Source organism: Dreissena polymorpha, chromosome 4 (assembly GCF_020536995.1).
Source record: "Dreissena polymorpha isolate Duluth1 chromosome 4, UMN_Dpol_1.0, whole genome shotgun sequence".
NCBI lineage: Eukaryota > Metazoa > Mollusca > Bivalvia > Myida > Dreissenidae > Dreissena > Dreissena polymorpha.
Window position 1 is genome coordinate 115442425 of NC_068358.1, and position 9774 is coordinate 115452198.

The window sequence follows — 9774 nt, forward strand, 5'->3', positions numbered from 1 at the left end:
AAACTTTGCCACCTAATTTGCTTGAAATTTATACAAGGACCCGGATGATACCCCACCTGTTTGGTACGGTTACAAGTTACCAACTACCACACTCACAAGCGCCGAATGAGGAAAGGTCGTGTCTCTTAGGTGTGAGGCGAGTTTACTTACCATTGATTCGCTAGAAAAGCAGTACTTGATATCTGTCCTGTCAATTTACACACAAATGTAGCAGATTTAGTATGATAAAAAAATAAGTAAGAAAAATGCCGTATGCACGAAGACAACATCGAATATGCCTTTGCTTCTGGTGTGCACGTCGTTAGAGTTGTTACATTAAACACGTCATAGACATTGAGAAGAAAATATACCCTGCCCCATCCATCCCACAACTTCCGGACCCAATTAGCGTGACAATGTTTTATAAAAAATACTGTTACTATGCTATAGTGCGCCGATTGGCAGCAGACTTGCGAAAGGTTATTTAAAGGCAAATATCACATTTCAATGCCAAATGTTAAACATACATCCCTATATGGATTATCCAATATGTTGTATCTTAAACATGGATTCCATGATTTCAAACTATTTGGACACGAATGCTGACCGATATTAAACGATGTGTTACTCATGAGAAACAGCCATCTCTAAGATTGAGGTCATACTTAAAGTCGAATGCATTTTCATGCACAAATAGTGTTTTTATTTGGGGCTATATATTTTTCTAATGAACTCCAATGAAATCAAAATAAATTGGCGCATATGTTACCGAAAATCAGTTATAATAAACAAACTCAAAGACAGCTTGATTATGACTGTTTTGTACTAGCGTTAATATTTCTTAATATTTGTAAACCACTTTACTCATCTATACAATAAACCATGTTTTGGACTTGTGCGTGGCATAATGTCCATTAGACAAACCCCATTACTGTAAAATATTCCATTTTATTATGGAAATGCAGTGAACAGAATAAATAAACGCTTCGATGTAATTATAAACTGCTCCAGTAATTTTCCTTTGGTTTTCGATAAATTTGATTGCGATACAATGTTAGTTAAATATATGTATGTTAAATAAACTTTATGTATCGATACATACAAACGCATTCATATTTGCTTATTCACCAAACCAAAATAAGAATGTCATCTATGTTTGATTGAAAATGGATGCCAATACATTTTGTCTCGGTAAGTCTAAACCAGGATCATAACTGATTCTTCTCTATTCTAGCCCATATGCACATTCGTGAATCAGTGTTGACGTGCACATCCGGTGGGAGTAAGGTCAATTATGTTAAAAATTATATTACACAATGGCACAAAGTCATATTTGCAAAATGTCTAACGACATGATAAATACAAAATGTTTTTTGCCTTGTTAAATTTTAATTTTTTATACATGAAACAAAATTAATAAGGCGAATAGAATTATTACAAAGAAATAGCAATAAGAACGTGTTCGCATAAACAATTAAGCTTCAATATCATATATTTGTATGATTTTTATACATCAAATAATAGCAAATTACACGGAAGTTGTAATACATTTTTATATTTTTAGCCAATGGCAAGATGTAAAACAACATTGTCATTTGCAAGCAACATGCAAAAGTCTTTAACAACGAACACATGCCATTTAGCAACGTGGTGTTGTAATCACGCTCCATTGCACATGTCATTTACGTGTAATTTAGCTGGATGCAATTGTCATTAAACAAAATGGGATTGAGAACAATTGTTGCCATATATGAGCCTCGCTTTAGGAAATTGGGCTTTATTCTGATTCGTTCAGTATCGTCCCAGATTAGCCTGTGCATTCCATACATACTGATTAGGGATGTCACGTTTCGCTTGCAGTTTCTTTCAAAGGAAAATCTAGTTTAGGCGGAGATGTTCTCCATGAATAACCTTTTTTTAAATGCACGTATCAATGACATGTCGACAATCGCATGTGGCAATACTAAGCTTCACATGGTTATTGGTGAACAGGGCTTTATGCATGTAACGTAACATCCCAGCTAAGCTTGTGCAGTCCTCATAGGTCCGATCCGACGACACTGTCATGCGGGGAGTTTGACTGGGGCGGCACATCTGTCAAACGGTAACGCAGGTGTCCTAAGGTAGGCACAGCGAGGACAGAAACCTCACGTAGAGCAAAAGGGCAAAGTCCATTTGATCTTGATTTTCAGTACGAATACGGACCGTGAAAGCGCGGCCTATCGATCCTTTTGACCAGTTGAGAGTTTCAAGCAAGAAGTGTCAGAAAAGTTACCACAGAGATAACTGGCTTGTGGCAGCCAAGCGTTCATATCGACGTTGCTTTTTGATCCTACGATGTCGGCTCTTCTTATCATTGCGAAGTAGAATTCGCAAAGCGTTTGATTGTTCAACCACTAACAGGGAACGTGAGCTGGGTTTAGACCGTCGTGAGACAGGTTAGTTTTACCCTTCTGTTGACTGACAGAGTCTTCGCAATAGTAATCCTTCTCAGTATGAGAGTAACCGCAGGTTCAGACATTTGGTTTAGGTGCCTGTCCGATAGGGCAATGATGCGATGCTACCATCTGGGGGATTATAGCTGAACGCCTCTAAGTCAGAATCCCGCCAAGAACATGGGCACGACGATGCCTTGTGCACCGCCGCCTCCGGGAGGCAAAGATTCGCCCGTAGCTATACGGGTCGGTTCAGCCACAAGACGGTGCCGCTCTGCGGGCCGCTCGACTGCGAGCACCGCGGGCCCTAAGCAAGATCTATCCCATGCGAAAGCAGCGGTGTGAAATCATCTACAGACGACCTAGCTCTCTGTCGGGCTGTCGTACGTAGGCAGAGCAGCTACCACACTGCGAGACTAGGACATGTGTCCGCATTCAGACAGGCATTTCTCTTGTATGTCGGCGAAGCCCTACATCTGCAGAGTTTGGGTGATGCAGCCGCGGTGATGGGAACTTCTAACCCTGACCTGGTGTACAGACAAACAAACTAACTACATGTAACACACTTACTGGTAGGCTTTTTTCGCATGAAAAATACAAGTCTACCAGTCGAGCCAGGGAGGGGGTTGCTGGCACGTTTTTTGGGAGTCATGGGCCCGCTGGTCGTGTCTGCGTGCTTGTGGACTTTTCAAAGCATAGACCATTTTGACACCCTGGCCACGCACCCTTCGCTGACGTCGGAAGCCAGGGAGGTTAGCTCGCATTCGGACGGGCATTTCTCGCCTACTTACCGTGTCTCGTGGAGTAGGGGTCTCTGATAGTGTCTTTCGGTGGTATGTCAACGGTCCCGCTGATCGTGCTTGTGGGTATTTATACTTTGCCACTGTCGCAGACTATTGTTTTCTACAGTCAAAGGGAAACCAATCGAACTGCTTTGTCAAAGGGGAGCAACTCGAAATTATATAAACACTACCGGCTTGCGTCGAACATGTGATTATCTAACTTGACCAGTCGCTAAATACGCGATCGCTCCGACCACTAAGTTGTGTTTTCATAAAACGCTTATTCCATTACTCCGACAGTCTTTGTTTGTCGGACCATGTGGCCGCAATAAACAAAATCTGATTGATTATTGCGTGATTTTGATTGACAGCTGTCGAGTGGTCGATTGGACTGGAAGATATTTACCAAAGACGCATGTTAATTGTGTCCGAACGGTATTCTCGCATTTTTCTCTCGTACATATAACTGTATAAAGTCTCCTTTGCGTTCTGCCATATATATTCTGCAATTCGGACAATTTAAAAACAGTCCACTGGTCACTTGTGACATGCATTTAAATAAAACTGGTGTATGCTCTCTTTATTTTGAACAAGATAATACAATGTTATTTTTCAAAATTAAGAAACATTTTACATTTTCATCCGTTGTATAGAGTATATTTTTTATTTTGTCGCAACAAGTAGAGTCTTTGAACATATAATGGTTCACTTTATGATGCATGTTTTCTTGTGCAATATTTGCAATATTCTAAAAGTAATTATATTAATTGTATCATGTTTCTAATTGTCCTACAAATTAAATGATCGTGCGTATACATATTTATAGTTTGGCAATTTTTCTGATCCAGCACTCCTATCTTATAAATCTACGAGACTCACGAACGATGACATGAACTTTAAAATAAAACTGCAATTTCTAGCTATAACATTTTTCTAAAAGACTTTCAATTTGGGGGTAATCTTGCGCAGTGTGGGGCTTCTGGAGTTCCCGGAAAAAAATCCTTCCTGTCCGATATGGCGACCAGTTACCAAACTTGAAAACTTCGAGGTTGGAAATTGCGGACGGACGGATAAAGCAGCGACTTTAAATGCTTTAGCGAACATGTTTAGGTGAGTATAAAATATCCATATTTGTATAGCAATTAAGGTCCACTGCTTTATTATTGTCGGTAGCGCTGACGTTCCACATATTTGTTTTATCTTGTGTGTTTGAAAAGTTATTTATGAACAGTAGAGTAACGCACGATACAGGAACCAGCAGAAACAGCTGTGTTATGTCTTAATGTGATCTTTGACCTCTAAGTGAGACTTTTATCTCGAGCTAGAGAGCGGCGAGTGCAGGTTGTTAGCCAGTGAGCCACATGTGTCACAAATTCCACAAGAAGGATGCTTTTGTTTAGAGATTGACGTTTTTAACAAGCCCCTAGAAAGATACACTTTAGAATCGTGCGTATGTAATCAATCTATGAATCAATGAATTTATCAATAAATCAATCAATAAATCAAGCAAGCTATTATGACCGTTCAGAGTAACGCCCGTTCACATCCGACTAACTCAAGCCGCCAAGAGGATGCATGTCTGGACCCGGCGTTATGTCTATTGACATAAATGTTCATTGTAAAATTAAGCAACGTCTTCTTGCATGTGCATTTACAACAGTCAAATTATAAATAAACCATCGGGTATCAAATACAATCGATTGTTTTATTCCACCATATTACTGCAAAAGCAACACTGCCCCATAAGATATAGATTATGGTTTTGATGAATGTTACCTTCTTAACATTTTTTATCCAGTTGCGATTAAATGATCTCACGAATACTAGGTTTTTTATCGACATAATTAAATTGTAAACTTATACTTATATAAGAAACAATTATCATAAGATATTAAGTTCTAGGGACTGATTTTTGCTTATGCATGGTCATTCCGTTCGCAAACAACAAACGTATTTAAAAATAAGAGCATATCGAAAAAGAAATCATCGTATTTAGAGATTCGACATCTTGAGAGACAAAATCAACAAAAACTGAGGCAGTCAATCTCCTTACTTTACTAATTGCATACTTCATAAACCGAAAGAGTGGTTAAAAAAGATATTCACGCTTTATTTATACAGATGTTTGTATACAGTGTAAACCACTTTACATTTCTATAAATCGATTCAAAGTATGTAATCATATTCAAATAAACAGATTAACATGCACATTCATAATGAATATTACATCCTTTTAAGTATTATGAGGTGACCTTATATAAAATCATGCACAAATGCAGTGATACAGATAAAACTACGGAATACCGTTAATGCCATCGTGGTTACACATTAAAATCCAGAGGGCGACAATGCGATAGTGCGATAGTACGATGGCGACAATGCGACAGTACGATGGCGACAATGCGATAGTACGATGGCGACAATGCGACAATACGATGACGACAATGCGACAGTGCGGCAATACGATGGCGACAATACGACAGTATGATGGCGACAATTCGATAATACGATGACGACAGTACGATAACGCGATAGTACGATGGCGACAATGCGATAGTCATGTCGTACTGTGGCCATAGTATCATCGAATAAAACGGTATTCCGTATAATACTACTGCAAACAATTTCAGTTGCAAATTTATTTGCACGAAGTAATTAAGTTGTACCTGGTTTGAACCGACTAACAACACGGCTTCATAGATAAGTGTCTTAAATTTGTAAATGTCGTGATTAATTCCATTGGTTGACACCAATTTGTTTGCTCTGGTTCAAGGAAGTTCGTTTTATCCTCAACAATCGGTACATATAAAGCTGACGTTACTAACAGATCGCTAAGCATTTGCATTAAAACTCCAACGAGTGGATGACAAGTAATACTAAGCTGGTATGTATTACAAACAATTTGTTTTTTAAATTTCGTTAACTTTATTTTAGCGTTATGATAAAGTAAAATAAGCTTATAAAGTATAAAATGAAGATTATATAAGACACTTATGATTATAATTGACTTAAAAGATATTCCTAAAAAAAGTATTGTATGCTGAAGTTTTCTTTCTGCGCAATGTTGCTGCAATTGCATGCACAAGAGTTGCACTATCCAAAAAGTATAACGCACAACGGATATAACTATTTAAATTGTATGCTTCGCGTTGTTATTTTCCATGTTTTAGAAATGAATACATGTTTGATTTAAATTCTCACAACATATAGTTTAATATATATTAGTACAACATTGTCCATTTGGTCCGTTGTAAAATTTTAAACGATGCAATGTATGTGTCAGCATTTTGGGAACAAGGGGTAGGCTGGTATATTGATTTAAATTATACACTTTACGTATGCACATGTAAAAAAAAGTCGGTTCGAGTCACGAGCAAAAGTATTGCGTCGGTGATAAAGACTTGTCTAGCCGATCCATATTGTAGATTTTAATATTGCGTATTCGCACAAAATACTCACCACATATGTATTCTTTCGGTGCACATCATGTTTTGTTTTCACATTGTTTGATAACCTACGTACATTTAATTTTTATTTTTACATAAACAATATATCGATAATACAACTCGCGCATATGCATGAACAGCGGGGCTTTTATTAATATTATTTTGGTTTGTTTAGTCCTTGCTAACTTAACCGATACGATTGTAACGATTAGAACTGTCATGTAAACTAGATTTGCACGTACCCTTGAAATTGATGAAAATCAGTGAAAATATGCACAAATCTTATTCTAGAATTGTTTGTATATGAAGATATTAACCAAATGAATTGGATTCACACATTTTCAGAGTTCCAAAGATGGACATCAAAGTCTTTTACTGCGTGTTCTGCATCCTTTTGCTTACCATGACTGTTCCGTCGCTCTGTGCTGATGCACCAGCTCATGAGAAGACAGACAAGAGGTTTATTGTGAACCACCCATGTGCTAGTGGCCGAGGCTCGTGTCGACCAGCTTGCTTGGCCGGCGAGCATATAACCTACGTCGACAGCGCCGTCTGCGGCACCGACCATTGCTGTGTGGTTTGAAAGATACACATGTAACGTTCAGTGGAATGCTTCAATCGCAGAAAGACGACATTTACTCCGCTGCATTGTTTATTTTTTAATGGAGATGATTTATATTGATTTGTTGGAAAGCGAATATCTTATTAGCAAGTACTAATAAATGTCAATTGAAGTTACTACAGTTTTCTGTTCGTATTTTCGCGTAAATGCTTCTTTCTGTTTAGATAGCCTGGCTTTACGATCATATATTCACATTATTTTTGCCAAAAATTCTTTAATACACAGCTATTTTAAGCTTTTGACGAAATTTTAGACGTTCATGAAGTGCTGTTCGAAACGAAAGAAACCTTATTTGATTTAAGTGTATTACAAGTTCTAAAGCTTATGCATGTGAGTACAAATGACAATCAATAACAAACTGTATTTAAGTGCTTTATTTTTACGTTTTTTTTTGTTTAAATGTAACACTTTACAACATTAGTATTAATGTTTTTGCTCTCAATATGTATGTTGTGATTCTTACATGTATTTTGTGTATCGTGTATTGAATGTTTATTGTATGTGTTCGCGCTATGGGCACAATGTGACACTTTACGGTATTCCTTGTGTTATACATTGAATAATTAAATATATACACGAACTATTGCCAATTCTTTAGAATTATAAAATGTTTTTTTTCCCCGCAAGGTCACTGGGGCAGGTCCGCACATAATGTTGTCGTGAAGACTCCGCTAAGACCTGTAAATAAACTCTGAACCACACACATACAAAACCAGAAGCGATTTGCGCATGACGCTCTTCGAAACGTCGTGAACATCTAAAGCGATGCTTTCAGTTTAACCCATTAAACCCCAGTAGACTCTCCCATCCTCCTAAATTGGATTAACTTATTTCCAAAATTAGGGATGTCTAGTATACTTATATCTATATTTAGAATATTTCGTACAGAAATTCCTATAAGAAAACAGCGTAGACCCGGATGAGACGCTAGGCATAAATGGGTTAACAACACTGCATTCTTCTCTTAGGTCAAACGATTTTAATTCAATTATTAACTATAATGTCGTTCCCAACACTAAAATACCTCGTTCCCACGAACGACTTATCCAATACTTAGCTACACAGTATGTTTGACAGTTGTTATAGGCTGCAATTTATTGTAGATTAATGCTATGGCATTGGGTTATGGAATCACATGGTAGACTACAGCAATAGACTGGACATATGTTATGGGCCGACATAGGACATCTTATCATGGCATAAATGCGACGCAGGAAGCTCACACCGTGTACTCGCTGCTCGCTGCAAAGTCGCCGTGCAAACCCCCACCACTAACTACCAATAAAATGTATGTCGCGATTCCTATATATTGTTGCGTTAAAAAACACACACAACAACAAAAACATCAACATATCTTTTTAGTTTTTCTTTTAAAGATATATATTTTAATTGAGGTATTGTGTGTGCACGTGAACATTATTCATTAATCAAATGAGATTTTATATTTAAAAAAAATAACGCAAAAAATATGTAAAAGACATTTTAAAAAATGTAATTCGAAAACAACAATATCTGTTAATTGCATGAATTTTTGTGAAAATAAAAAAAAAGCTATATGAAAAAAGCAATGGCGTGAGGATATTTGAGAGACTTTCTCATATAAAAGAAACAGTTTCCTGCGTTGTCGTGCGAATATAACAATTGAAGAGTTTGTTATATGTGACCGACAGTTTCTAGCAAAAAGGGCAGGGGATATATTTTTGACCAAATTTCGAATTCCGAAGGGCCGCAAACAGTCAAATCCATTTCATCAAAACAAAAAGTGACACAAGAAAGTCTTTTTGTGTCAGTGTCATAACATAGGCAACATACATTGAATATACAGTCAAACACAAGGCTGTCTTCTTCTCTTGTGAAACTATGGCCCTTGATCTTCCCCCCACCCACCTCATTTTTAATGAAAAAATGAGAAATTTGACCCATTTCATGGCATGCACAGTACATTCAAACAGAATGCAGTCCTAGTTTTGGCTACATTACTCATTAATTTCATCCCTGTGCTGTGTTTATTCACCTAGAAAAGTGTTTCCCATACATTAAGATTTTTCACAATTTGCCTTCAAAGTTCTATTCTGTTTCTGCACAATGAACTATTGACTTCCGCCAAAAGTGAAAACCTCCTTTTTGAAGATTCAAAATTTTCTTGCTATGGAGCTGTCACGAGTTTCAATGTTTTTTTTTCCAAAATTTTGAGACATTCTTTTTCAAACCTATTACAAGAAATACATCCTATTAATACCTAATTGATTTTTAAAGACCATAGGTTACCCCTACCCTAAAGATATGTAATTTTCATGGACCCCCTTTCACTGATATATCCCCCTGGCGCCATAAGTTTTTTAAATATATGCATGATAAAACAAAAAGCTTTTGTAACATTGAAATATAATGTTTAATGAATGAAATGCAACATTTCTTAACTGTATCCTGTGTTTTGTTTGTATTTTACAGTAATTCCAAAATTTCACACAATTCAAGGGAAACAACTAGAACAGAAACAATCCAACAAA

The 9774-nt window shown here is 37.1% G+C and overlaps 1 long non-coding RNA gene across 1 annotated transcript; it reads left to right on the forward strand.

Moving 5' to 3' along the window:
* Positions 1-5838: 5838 nt before the first annotated feature.
* On the forward strand, positions 5839-7380 carry LOC127878225 (uncharacterized). Its single transcript, XR_008048771.1, has 2 exons — positions 5839-6080; positions 6988-7380. It is a non-coding gene; the product is annotated as an uncharacterized LOC127878225 (long non-coding RNA).
* Positions 7381-9774: the final 2394 nt, after the last annotated feature.